Consider the following 13,531-nt stretch of genomic DNA (forward strand, 5'->3'; position numbering starts at 1 on the left):
TTTTTTAAAACACATTTACATAGTCAGTAAGAACAGTTTTGGGCCGACCATTTACCAATTGAATTCAACATCCCCAACAGTATACATGGTAAATGTACGCACGTTTATTTGTGATGGGGCATAGTCTTGGCGTGAACGGAGGTGACAAGGAGCTTGTAGGCGAGCAGGAGTCAAACAGCGCATCCGCATTTCTGTCTGGAGTGTTGTTGGGAAGGTCTGTAGAGGGGTCCAAAATGGTAGTGAATGATAACGTTATTTTCAAAACAGGCACAGAGGAGTATTATCATATTGTTTGGACCACCACCTCTGCAAGTACACTACTCAGTGCGACCATGGTTGGATGTTAACAGTGAAGACGGCAACAAATTGAGCCCACAATATGAAACTCAAATTTGAAGCTTAAATCAGTGTATTTAAGGGGGGTAGGCTCCCAGATTTCTATGTACTTTTTATTATAATCTCTGCATTTGTCATAATGTCTCGATGGTAATCAATAGATTATGATGATAGGTGCATTCTGGTTCGGCTTCTGACGCACAACTAGGCCGTCCAATTAAACCTGCTGGTTTGAGTTTTGATTGGGTGGAGGTAAATCTTCCCCTGACCCCTTATCCATTATGGATTTTGATTTGACATCATAATTTATTGATTACCATCGAGACATGACAAATGCAGAGGTTATAACAAAAAAAAAAGTACACAGTACATTTCACAGAGTAAATTCTACTCAAACTGAGTACATTTGACTCAAACTGAGTAAGATTTTACCCAAACCAGTTTGAGTAAAATGTACTCAGTTTGAGTACAATTTACTCAGTTTGAGTACAATTTACTCTGTGAAATGTACTGTGTATATCTGGGAGCCTACCCCCCCCCCCCCTTAATAGGAGAACCCATTAGAACCCTAATACTTGAACTCATTCCATGTGTACCTCATTAAGGCAGCAGCTAATTATGTAATGAGCACAGTGCAATCTCCTTTCTGGTCGTAACAGACCTCTCAAGTATTGTCATTTGAAAGGAAAGTGTGCACAATGGTTTTACTTACTGCCGCTAGAAGAAAAAATGCCTGAACTGGCAGGAAAGGCTGTAGACGGGCTACTGGAATCTTCTTCCGATTCTCTGCGGTTGTAACCTAAAGATAGATACTTTATTAATCCCATTTTGTTAAACAAAAGTCAGTTTGACATACACTCTACTATATAAAAATGAAGACATGCTCAAATAGAGTGACAGTCAATGTTTCACTTACGCTTGGCATGAGCAAGTAACTTTCTGGATTCCACCGGCTTCAGTACACCTTCAAGTTCATGCGGTTGCAAAAACTGTAGATCGTCCACACTAGTCACTCCGAGGCCGTCAAGTAAATCCAGTAGTAAAGGTTGTAGTCCAGAGCCTGGAAGCACGGCATTTATGTAACTGGCCAGGTCACCCATGACTACAAAGAAAGATAAACACAGCTTGAGCCCAGATTTAGCTAAAAGCTAGCAGGTGAAAAGATGCGACAGGCTGCCTCCACATGTATCAGAGGGGACATGTGATGCAAGGCTTCGATCCTCCCTACAACCGACCAGTGTGGGGCATATGCAAGCAACAATCAGGACAGGGGAGGGAGAATTGGCACAAGAGGTAAATTGGGATGGGGAGAAAAATCACAGAAAAGGCAGAAAAAGTAGATAAAAAAAAGAAAAAAAAACAGTAATGAAAGCTGTTTAGGATGGTAGTTCAATGCTAAATAAATACGGCTGTTTTTATTGGCTCACCTGGGGTGCCATTGGCTGAGGGGCACAGCTGTTTGATGCCAGCTCCTCCTTGCAGTGTGTGGAAGTGTGTGAAGACACTGAACGCCCAACTGCTGACACCTATCCTGCCACTTTGCCTGAGTCTGTCCTCAGTGTGTGTGTATGTGTGTGTGTGTGTGTGTGTGTGTGTGTATGAGAATGATTTGGATGCCTATACTACATGTTATATATGCCTCGTGCAGCAATTTAGAATTTAGAATGTATGTACCCAATCAATTATGAATCGAATCATTACTCCCAAGAATCAAGATCAAATATAACTGAGATTCCCATCCCCTCCCCCAACTAATCAGCCACCCCATATATCGTCAGTAGCGAATTCAGTAAGCTACTGATCCAGAACACTGTGTTTAAGGGACAGGACTGTCATTCCACATAGACTATATGCAGCTAGTGGATAAAAGTCCAAACACTGTTCAGCATTGATGCAAACCATTTGTCTAGCTGCTTCTCCAAGGTTATAGAGGCCATACTCTGCCAGATAGGATGACGAGTGTGGTATCACCAGGAAGTACACACACTTGTTTTCCTTCATCAGAATGAGCTCAATTTGTCCAAATTCCACTGACTCTTCATTCTTAATGCATAGAAAATAGCCTTTCCTATACAGGGTACCCTTCCACTGCACTTCTGTGGACACCAACTCAGGATGTGGGAGCGAGCTTGCTTTAACCGCATCACGCACTTGGTCACTGTACAAGTCAGTGTGGTAAGGAAACATGTTTTTTACTTGCAAAGTTGCAGGAAAGAAAGAGCTGGAGTTCAGATATGACTGAAGCAGCTGATGATTGTTTGCAAGTGTCTTACACACATTTTTGAAGATCTGTGTCCTCCTTATGCATCTTTTGAAGTATGAGTGTTTGCTCTCAAACCTCATCGTCCACAACCGTATGAGCGGACCAAGTTTCACGATCAAAGAGGGATAGTGGACGAGGTAGTGATGTTTTGGTTTGAGTTTCTCTGTGGGAAATAGTTGTTTCCTTGTTTCAAGATAATCTTGAATCTGAACATTGAGGAAACAGATTTGAGGTACAGATATCTTGGGGGCACAGACCAACTCACAAAGCTCTTTCAGCAAGATCAGTAACTGCCACACTGGATCCTTAGTATCCGACATCTTATCCCCAATAATCACTGGTAGAAGTCTCAAAAGACACCAATTCTCAGCCGCCTGACCACCAATCTTCATACCACTTATACTTACTTCACAAGGAGCAGAACCAGCATCAGAACCCACATATTTGAACTGTGCGATTCGTCGGTTCAGCTGTGTGGATGTGAACCATTTCTTCACCTTTACAAAATACCTCAAGTAAAGGGTAAGGTCATAGGCTACTACGCCTTCAAACAAGTCATGGCCTATGCATGGTGGGAGCCCTGGCTGGCATACATGGAAATACTTAAGAGAGTTGAAAACAAAGTCAAACTTGAGTCCCTTTACATGTGTTGCCTCAGAGTCCTGTAGTTGTCGCAGTGCTTCCTTGTAGGTCTCAACTGTTCTTACCGGAAACCGGTCTGTCGGGTTGTCCATTTTATTTGTAGGGACTAAGCAATACCTGCAGCAGTGACTTGCAGTACTGAAATTCTCAGTAAAGCCACCGATCGAGTGAGAGCCTAAATTGTCCCCCAGAATACATACGACTGTTGCCCGCACCACCTGGCCAGATGAAGTGACCAGTCCATGCCTCTCAAGTTCTCTAATATCTGACAGCATCCGTGCAAACAACTTTTCATGTGCAAAGTACTTAAAGTACCTCTCAGGACACAGAAGCAAAAGCTGCAAGTTGTCAACACTAGAACGATAGATGGCCTCGAAGTTGGCAAGTGTAAAGTAAACTCCTACAATTTTGTGCTTCTTCTTTGATGATCCAAGAGGGTTCACTACCTCAAATGCATCCTGGTACAAGATAAGCTTTAAGCTTATACCTGGCTCCATGAATAAGTCGTTGGACTTGAAAACAAATCCATCGCAAATATCAGTGAACACATTAGTAGAAGCAGCATTATTTTGTGGCTTCACACACTGTTGCCACACAACTGGGTCTTTTAACATGGATCGTAAAGTATCCTGAAGTGGGATATATTGTGCATAGCACTCCCTTCTATTCTCGTCTGTGCCAAGATAAATAGCCTGTGGGTGCACATATGAAAAGTTCTTTTGGAAGAACATCTTTCTTCTGTGCCCAGTGGAAAGGTGAGAGCTGCACAGCGAATGCAAATCTGCTTCTCCCAAAATACTCAAAACACTGTCAATATCAGTCTCAGACAAGTTTGTTTTAGCTCCCATTAACTTTTTGAATTCCTTCTTAGTGTACCGATGACACGCATCATTCAAACTGTCAATTTCTTCAACAATAATCTGTATTGTTGATGATGGAATGAGGCATTTAGCCTGCAGACGCATGTAAAAAGGCATAGATTTTTTTGATACAGGGCTCTCATTTCAGTGTCATCTGGCATGTCGTCAGATGAACTTGCTACATGACTTTCATCTAAATCCCTTTGCACCTCAGCGGAATCCTGAGTAGACTGCGATTGTGTAGGGCCAGGGGTTACAAACAACTCTGTTTGATTAATATGCAACCGTGCGATATGGCTAGTGAATGATGATTTTACTTTATAGGTTTTGTCACAATTTGCAAATGGACATTTTACTGTCTCTTTTTTCAATATATGCAATTTCAGATGTGCAATGACATCCCTGAGATTAGTATATTGCTCCTGACAACTTGCGGCCTCGCATTTGAATGAACATCCTATATAATTTCTTTGTGAAGCAGAGATGGTCCTGTGGTCACGGTACATATGTTTTTTCAAAGCAGTATACTTCAGAAACTGATGTTTGCAGTCAGCCACACCACAAGGGAATTGCTTGTTTGCTTCATGTCTATGAAGTAACTGATGGTCAACATAACGTTTAAGCGATTTGAATGACAGGCCACAGGACTTACATTTACATGTATGACCAGGCATTTTTCAGAAGTTAAGTATTCCCTCAAATCTCATGTTACATCTAACAATTCCAGGAAGTTCTGTGTGTGTGCATGTGTATATAACCTGTCCTAAATCTGCAGATAGGCTAAATGTTGCAACTGATGAAGCGGAACTGCAATCCAAACTGTTGAGACAAAATAAGTGGAAGTGAAGCACAAATAAACTTCAAAAAAGGTTATTTCTAGTGCCGTCGGGCAATTAAAAAAATTAATCTAATTAATCGCATTTTAACCGCATAACCATTTTAGGCCTGATATTTTATATTCTATAATCATATTTCAAATTGCATGCGTCCGGATGGCAGAATTCAGTACTGTATCTACAAAACCTTCTGTTGTATTTTTGTTCAATAAACAATGTGGACTAGGCCAACAGTGACTTTCATGAAGAATGGGGAAAAAAAGTATTGAAATTGACCCAGTTTTAGCGTTTTTATCAAACATTTTGTCTGCCCAACACAATCACTGCACGTGCATATTTTAATCAATGGTTCATATGTAATCGAAATGATCGTCACAACAGGTGCAGGGCACCAGGGGGCGCTGAGAGTCACACACAGCTAGTGGCATGGCACTGATATATGCTTGCTACTACTAGCCGAATGAAAATGTATCTGTTTCACCTAACACTATTGCTCCGTGATTATAGCCACCCATCTCTAAAGCCACAACCACGTTACCATATTTGTAATAATGTAAATCATTGTGTCGTTGTACACATATTGTGTTTATAACGTTAGTAGCTAACATAGCTTAGCTTGGTAGCTATTGTGCTAACAAAATATCCCGACATCCGGCTCGCTGGCCGGCATGAATGGCCGACCCAAAATGGTTCTCTCCTCTCTGTACACCCCGTCCCCACGGGTACCCTGCCGGGGGGCCATGGACGCGACAACGGCGACAATGGTGGCAGCCTGTAGGGCATAGATATCTATAATAGAATATAGATGTCTATGCTGTAGGGTGCTCGAGCCCGTAAAGGCTAGTGGTTCACGATAGCTATGAGCTAACAACGGCCGCCGCTGTTGTCGCGTCCACAAGCTCCTCCGCAGGACACCCGCGAGGACGGGGGCACACAAAGAGGAGAGAACCATAGGCTAACGTCAGTGTAGTGGTCCTGACTGTAGGCAGCAGGGACGGCGGAGCTATATACTATATAGGCTAACTGTGATGCACCTAGTGGGCCACCATTGAACTAGTACTATGACCCGGACGGGCAAGGCATTTCCTGAAGTGACGTCACGGCCGTGCTAGCTTTTAGATTCGGCTCATTAATATGCACCTGGCTGTAGTGACGTCGGCGTTTGATAAGCTTTTTTGATTCGCACGTGCATGTTATTCGTGCGTGGACCTTTTTAACTCTTTCAGAGTGGCATTTCCGGTGTCAAATGGAAAAAAATAAATAATGAAATTATATACCAATGATGTAAACTACCCATAATTGATCAGTAGGGTTTAACCTGGAGGTTGGGCTTTAATCATCTTTAGGATAGAGGGGGGTATCATGCACCCCCCGGAAATATACTTCTAACTAGTGTTTCTAGATTTGAAAGTTGTCAGAGTGTCCCATGTATCATTTATATGCAAATTAAGGACATGATTATCAAAAAACCGCAAACAAATCTGTTTAATATATCTCAGCCAATATTGCAGATAACTGAACCAATTTGGACAAGTCAATCAGGGCAAGCTTATTTGACGCATATCTCGCCTAGAAAGGCTTTCGAAATAGTGAAATGCCATTTGATGGTAGAAATTCGTTTGTTTTCACTCATAAGATGGCGGCGGTCATAAGATGGCGGCGGTCTCGTAACAATAACCTGCAAACCATCCACGTGGTACATACATGTACATAGGCGCCGCTATACTATAGGTGGCAGTGAGATCCTGCTGTAACAACCTCTGTGGAAATATTATCACATTTAAAAAAAGATAAAATCTCCTAAGTTTTAACCTTAACCTAAACAAACGTATTGCTGAAAATATACACTCTATGACTGCTGTCATATACTGCAGAGAACTCTTTCATGGCAAATAAGTAATCTGGTCTTTCCAAAGACATGCGGGACACGTGTGCACGAATACACCTTAAATGATTTTCGAATATAATGCAAAGTTTTGTTCATATTGATTCTACCAAGTGTATACTTTTTATTTCTGAATTTCCCATTCTTAATTCTTACATGTGTGCATGAACACATTCATTGCTTTAGCTGCTTTGCACGAACAAACATGTACGCTAGCATATTGTTACGGTAAAATACGTGGAAATGTACATTTTAAGACAAGACGACAGTCGCAGATTTCTATTATATAATGACTATTTGAAAACAATGACTTAATATAAATGTCTTACTGGGTTGGGTCTTGCTGCTGTTCCTGTCTTTCAGGGCGGAAAAAGTTTTTTTTTTTGTGTAATGACGATTTATATAAGAACCTCCCATGCGCAGAACAGCTTGCATAGGTATCTGTGTCTTTTGCCGGTAGCTAAATGACAATGTAATTATAATGTGATTGATTGATTGATTGATTGATTGATTGATTGATTGATTGATTGATTGATTGATTTAAAAGTTTATTAACAGATTGCAGAATGGGTACAGTGCAGTACAGCTCAATACATACAATTGTTAAGGGGATGCAGACCAGAGAAAGACTTCCCCCATTTTCAATTCATCATATGTACACGACTTACAGATAGACAGTACTGCTACATCTATACATTTATGACATACCAGATTTGCAAATACAGTACTGTTTGTGATACAAAAAGTGTCCAGAAAAAGAGTGTATATACATTTGACGTCGAAACTGTATACATTGGAGGAGGTTGGGTAGGTGGGGTGGGGTTGGGTGGGGTGGGGGGGGGGGTTGGGCTGTACATTGGAGGTGGGGGGGACGGTTGGGCAGGGGGGGGGGGGGGGGGACAACTGGGTTAGGAAATGTTTCAACTCATTCAGAACGCAGCGGCCCGCCTGATCTCAAACCTACCGAAGTCGGCCCATGTCACCCCACTTCTTAGGGACCTGCACTGGCTCCCCATTGCTGCACGAATCCGCTTCTAGGCCCTCGACCTAGCATACCGTGCGGCAAAGGGAACCGCTCCCGCCTACCTCCGGTCAATGGTTTCTAACTACACACCCTCAAGACCCCTACGCTCTGCATCTTCTGGCCGCCTCAGACCTACTCCTATCCAAGCTCCGGGAGGGTCATCAAAGAGAAGTCGCCTATTCTCAGTCCTTGCCCCACAATGGTGGAATGAACTATACCCACCCCAGTTAGGACAGCCGAAACACGTCCAATCTTTCGCCGTCGACTAAAGACGCACTTCTTCAACCATTATCTGAATTTAAAAAAAAAAATCTAACCCTAACTAACCGTACTGTCATGCACTTGTCCTAATAAACTAACCAGCACTCAACACTTTGATGAACATTGTTGCTCAGCTTGTGCCCTTCCTGATGGCTTGTCGTACAGAACATGTAAGTCGCTTTGGATAAAAGCGTCAGCTAAATGACTAAATGTAAATGTAAATGTAAATTTGTAGGGGCCATGTTTCGAATTGCAGTATCCCGTATAGGTGTTCTTTGAGGGTGTTTTTGAAAGTGGGTAGTGATTCACATTCCTTTACAGCTTTGGGTAGGGCGTTCCACATTGATGTGGCATAATTGCGAAACGTGTTTAGTTCATTGTTTGAGCCGAATCTGGGTTTAACATGATTTGTTGAGCTTCCTCTAGTGGTTGTGGTATTCACTGACCTTTGGGAAGTATTTTGACATGTACATGGGTACCTTAGTCGTATAGTGTATCTTGTAGACCAGGCCCATTGCAAGTTGCTGTACTCTGTCGTCTACTCTAAGCCATCCTAGGTTGTCAAAGTGGGCAGGGGTGAGGTGGGTTCTGGGGGTAAGGTCAAGTAGTAGTCTGACCAGTTTGTTTTGTGATGTTTGTAATTTAGATTTAAGCGCCTATGAGGTGCTTTGGTACCATGAGGTGCACGCATAGTCGTAGTATATTGAATGAGGGCTCCTGCCAGAGTCTTCAGGGTATTCTTGTTTCTTGAGAGGAGATCCGGTACAAGAATCTAGTTCGTTGGTTGACTTTTTTTATTACATTGGATGCCATTTTGTCACAGGAAAGATTTGCCTCTAGGATGGAACCCAGGTAGGTAATTTCGTCTTTCCTTGTGACAATATTGTCACCCATGCACTGCAACTGAGAAGCCGTCGGTTTGTTTGTTATTTGAACCGAAGAGAATGGACTCTGTTTTGCCCATGTGTAATGATAGTTTGTTATCAGCGAGCCATATGCAGATTTTGCCTATATAGTTCCGAGCTGAGGGTTTTTTCAACCTGCAACTTGTTCTTGTCAGAGACCAGCATGGCTGAGTCGTCCGCAAACAGGAACAAGTTGCAGTCACAGGCTGACGACATGTCATTTGCATAAATTAGGAAGAGTAGCGGTCCTAGTATGCTTCCTTGTGGAACACCACAGCTCACTGTGAGGGGGGGGGATAGAGTATACCGTTTACCTCTACCATCTGTTCTCTCCCCTCCAGGTAGGATTGCATCCAGCTCACTGATAAGCTATCAAAATCAATTGCTTTTAGCTTGTCAATCAGAATGGAGTGATTGACAGTATCGAAGGCCTTTTGTAGGTCCAGCATGACCATGCCGCAGTATTTGCCCGCGTCCACCTCTTGTTTGATGTGGTCGTTCAAATAGAGGAGGCATGTGTCAGGGAGCAGCTAGATATATAGCTTAGCACAAGGGCTGGAAGCAGTAGGGAGCAGCTAGCTATATAGCTTAGCACAAGGGCTGGAAGCAGTATAGGGACCAGCTAGCCTGCTTAGCACAAGGGCTGGAAGCAGTAGGGAGCAGCTAGCTATAGCTTAGCACAAGGGCTGGAAGCAGTATAGGGACCAGCTAGCATATAGCTTAGCATAAGGGCTGGAAGCAGTAGGGAGCAGCTAGCTATAGCTTAGCACAAGGGCTGGAAGCAGTATAGGGACCAGCTAGCTATAGCTTAGCACAAGGGCTGGAAGCAGTATAGGGACCAGCTAGCCTATAGCTTAGCACAAGGGCTGGAAGCAGTAGGGAGCAGCTAGCTATAGCTTAGCACAAGGGCTGGAAGCAGTATAGGGACCAGCTAGCCTATAGCTTAGCATAAGGGCTGGAAGCAGTAGGGAGCAGCTAGCTATAGCTTAGCACAAGGGCTGGAAGCAGTATAGGGACCAGCTAGCTATAGCTTAGCACAAGGGCTGGAAGCAGTATAGGGACCAGCTAGCCTGCTTAGCACAAGGGCTGGAAGCAGTAGGGAGCAGCTAGCTATAGCTTAGCACAAGGGCTGGAAGCAGTATAGGGACCAGCTAGCCTATAGCTTAGCATAAGGGCTGGAAGCAGTAGGGAGCAGCTAGCTATAGCTTAGCACAAGGGCTGGAAGCAGTATAGGGACCAGCTAGCCTATAGCTTAGCACAAGGGCTGGAAGCAGTAGGGAGCAGCTAGCTATAGCTTAGCACAAGGGCTGGAAGCAGTATAGGGACCAGCTAGCTATAGCTTAGCACAAGGGCTGGAAGCAGTATAGGGACCAGCTAGCCTATAGCTTAGCACAAGGGCTGGAAGCAGTAGGGAGCAGCTAGCTATAGCTTAGCACAAGGGCTGGAAGCAGTATAGGGACCAGCTAGCCTATAGCTTAGCACAAGGGCTGGAAGCAGTAGGGAGCAGCTAGCTATATAGCTTAGCACAAGGGCTGGAAGCAGTAGGGAGCAGCTAGCTATAGCTTAGCACAAGGGCTGGAAGCAAGCAACTATAGCCTATAGTTTAGCACAAGGACTGGAAGTAGGGAGCAGCTAGCGCTCTGTAAAAAAATTAACTCTGACGCACAGAGATGAAATTGATGAAATTGAATTGGGTGATGGTGTTGGAGGTCTGACCCCCCACCCTGACCGCCTGGGGTCTTTCACTCAGAAAGTCCAGTACCCAGGCGCTCAGGGCGGAGCTCGGACCCAGCTCGATCAGCTTGTCCACCAGTCTGGTGATGGGGACTATGGTGTTGAACGCTGAGCTGTATGAACAACAGTCTCACATAGCCCCCCTTCTGACGGTCAAGGTGAGAGAGGGTGCTGTGCAGTACCTGGGAGACCGCGTCGTCAGTGGACCTGTTTGTCCTGTATGCAAATTGCATAGGGTCCATATCACTGGGGAGGGAGGCACAAATGTGGTCCTTGACCAGCCTCTCGAAACATTTCATGACCACAGAGGTGAGTGCCACCGGTCTGTAGTAATAACTGTGAATTGAACTTGCATTGCTGCACTATAGTCCATACGTTGCAAGTCAACGCCCCCCCCCCCCCCCCTCCATCCATTAACTCAACTGGACTGTCACTGTAATATTTATGTACAGTTGTACAGTGTCCCCCACCCACCCCTCCTACCCAACCCCCCCACCCACCCAACCACCTCCAATGTACAGTCAGATTGGTTATTTTTGGTTGAGGTTGAAAAAGCTATGTTGATTCAATATTTAATTACAGATACCATTTCAACATTTGAAAAACTGTCGTTGAATCAATTTAGTAGATTCCCCCTCCCCTCCTCCCCCTCCCCTCCCCTTCGAGAGGGTATAGTCCTAAGCAACTCGCGAGACCTAGAAGATCTCACGGGACTTGAGGTATTCAAACACTTTGGCGCGATGGATGGTGTCTTCACTGACTGCTTGACAAATAGTCTGAGCCAAACTCCTTGGTAAGTCATTGACAATATTATGTATTATGCCATTCACATACCATAATCTTGCTGTCATCGTTTGACTACATGCTACTTTGTGAATTATTACCGTGGTGGCAACTAGTAGGCTAGAACGAAGCTTGTTAGCATTATTAGCTAACATGCTAGATGGTACTTAACTGGTAAGTGAGTTCTTATGGGAATAGTATGATTCCGTTCAGATACCATCACCGGGCTGTTATCGTTTGACTAAATGTTATCTCTGTGCCGTGGCAAATAGTTTGGAGCTTGTTTGAGCAAATAGTGATGCATATTATTATAGCTACTAACGTTAGCTAGCTATCATGCTAGCTAACGTTATTCTGCCATTTTGTTTCGTGATTAAAATGTACGTTTTTAATAGTTACATAAGCATTGTTGTAACTAGTGTTAACAAATACTTTATTATAGTTCAATTGTGTTAAACTTGGGACACAGCCATGGCTCTATTTTATTTCGTTTTGTATGTGAGGCATTTTAGCTTGCAGTTGTTGTGTTGCATTGTGGGTCTTCAGCACAAAGTAATCCCTTGCTGAGGGTAAGATGGTTTTCTGTCTGCTCAGACTCAGAATACTTAATTAACATGATCTGTGCTTCATAAAAAAACAGATATTATTTATCTGGTTTTGGTTATTTTGCACAGTAAATACTTATTCAGGCCTACCTGCAATTCAGAATTTAATCCAGCAGGGTGGCAGTGATGTTCATTCTGCCTTTTGTTATATATAAAAAATGGGGCTTTGAAAGACTGACATATTTGAACTTCTAGCTCCTGCTACTCTAAACATATATATATATAATATACACAGTCTTGATAAATTGCATACAAGGTTTTTTGAATATTTTGATCGTCTTCTTTTTAGAATTCGCTGGCAATCATCGCCGCTATCAAGGTGAGTTAACTAACACATTCTCAAATCATGTTTTGTTTTTACCACCAGACATGCGCTAGGTATATGGAGCTAGGTTTCAAGTTTCAAGTTTCAAGTTTCTTTAATAGTTGTCATACAGAAGTACAGAATACTTTTGTACAAAATGCTTCTTACTGTTGCGCTCCAGAGACTGTGCATGACAAGATAAGTATGAAATAAAAACATAGTAAAAATTAGAAGAGAAAAAAAAAAAGAGGTCACGGTGTTCAGTTTAGACATATGTACAATGTTCGTAGACGTAGTTACCATACAATATACAATACTGTGCAGTGTACTAATATACAATACTATATAGTGCAAGGCATAAATGGACGAGGTGCAGTTTAGGTACAATTCACAGTAGGTGTACGAGTTGTAGTGCAAATCCTTTATCAATAAATATAAAGTGTAAGTGTGTTTGTGTGATCTAAAGTGTGGAGAGTGGGTGCTGCAGTGTGTTGTTTGTTTGAGTGAGTGTGTGTGTGCGTGTGGGTGTGTGTGCTGTGTGCATTTGATGGTTGTTGCATAGTGATTATTGTTCGTTTAGCGATTATTGTTCGTTTAGCAGCCTGATGGCCTGGGGATAGAAGCTCCTTCTGAGTCTTTCTGTGCTCGCCATAAGACTCCGGTATCGCTTGCCTGACGGCAGCAGTTCAAAGAGGCAGTTGTTCGGGTGGCTCGAGTCCTTAATAATTCTCTTAGCCTTCCCCTTGCACCGCTTGTTGTAAATGTTCTGGAGGGTGGGAAGCCCCCCTCTAATTGTGCGTTCGGCTGAACGTGTCACTCTTTGTAGTCTGCTACGGTCTTGTGCAGTGCTATTCCCAAACCAGGAGGTGATGTTGCCGGTCAGGATGCTCTCTATTGTACATGAGTAGAAGTTCCTAAGGATCTTCTGACTGACTTGGAACTTCCTTAGGCGCCTGAGGAAGTAGAGGCGTTGTCGTGCCTTCTTCACAACACTGTCAATGTGTGTGGTCCATGTCAAGTCCTCGGATATGTGGGCTCCGAGGTACTTGAAACTGTTCACTCTCTCAACTGGTGCCCCGTCGATGCTGAGGGG

General features: G+C 43.4%; 1 long non-coding RNA gene across 1 annotated transcript in view; it reads left to right on the plus strand.

Moving 5' to 3' along the window:
- Positions 1 to 11,453: 11,453 nt before the first annotated feature.
- Positions 11,454 to 13,531, plus strand: part of LOC311231421 — a 9,276-nt gene continuing 7,198 nt past the window's right edge. Inside the window, exons 1-2 of the long non-coding RNA XR_014619866.1 lie at positions 11,454 to 11,539; positions 12,424 to 12,453. This is a non-coding gene — a long non-coding RNA (uncharacterized lncRNA). The remainder of the gene's footprint in view (positions 11,540 to 12,423; positions 12,454 to 13,531) is intronic.

Source organism: Notolepis coatsorum, assembly GCF_963971535.1.
Source record: "Notolepis coatsorum genome assembly, chromosome: 1".
Lineage (NCBI taxonomy): Eukaryota > Metazoa > Chordata > Actinopteri > Aulopiformes > Paralepididae > Notolepis > Notolepis coatsorum.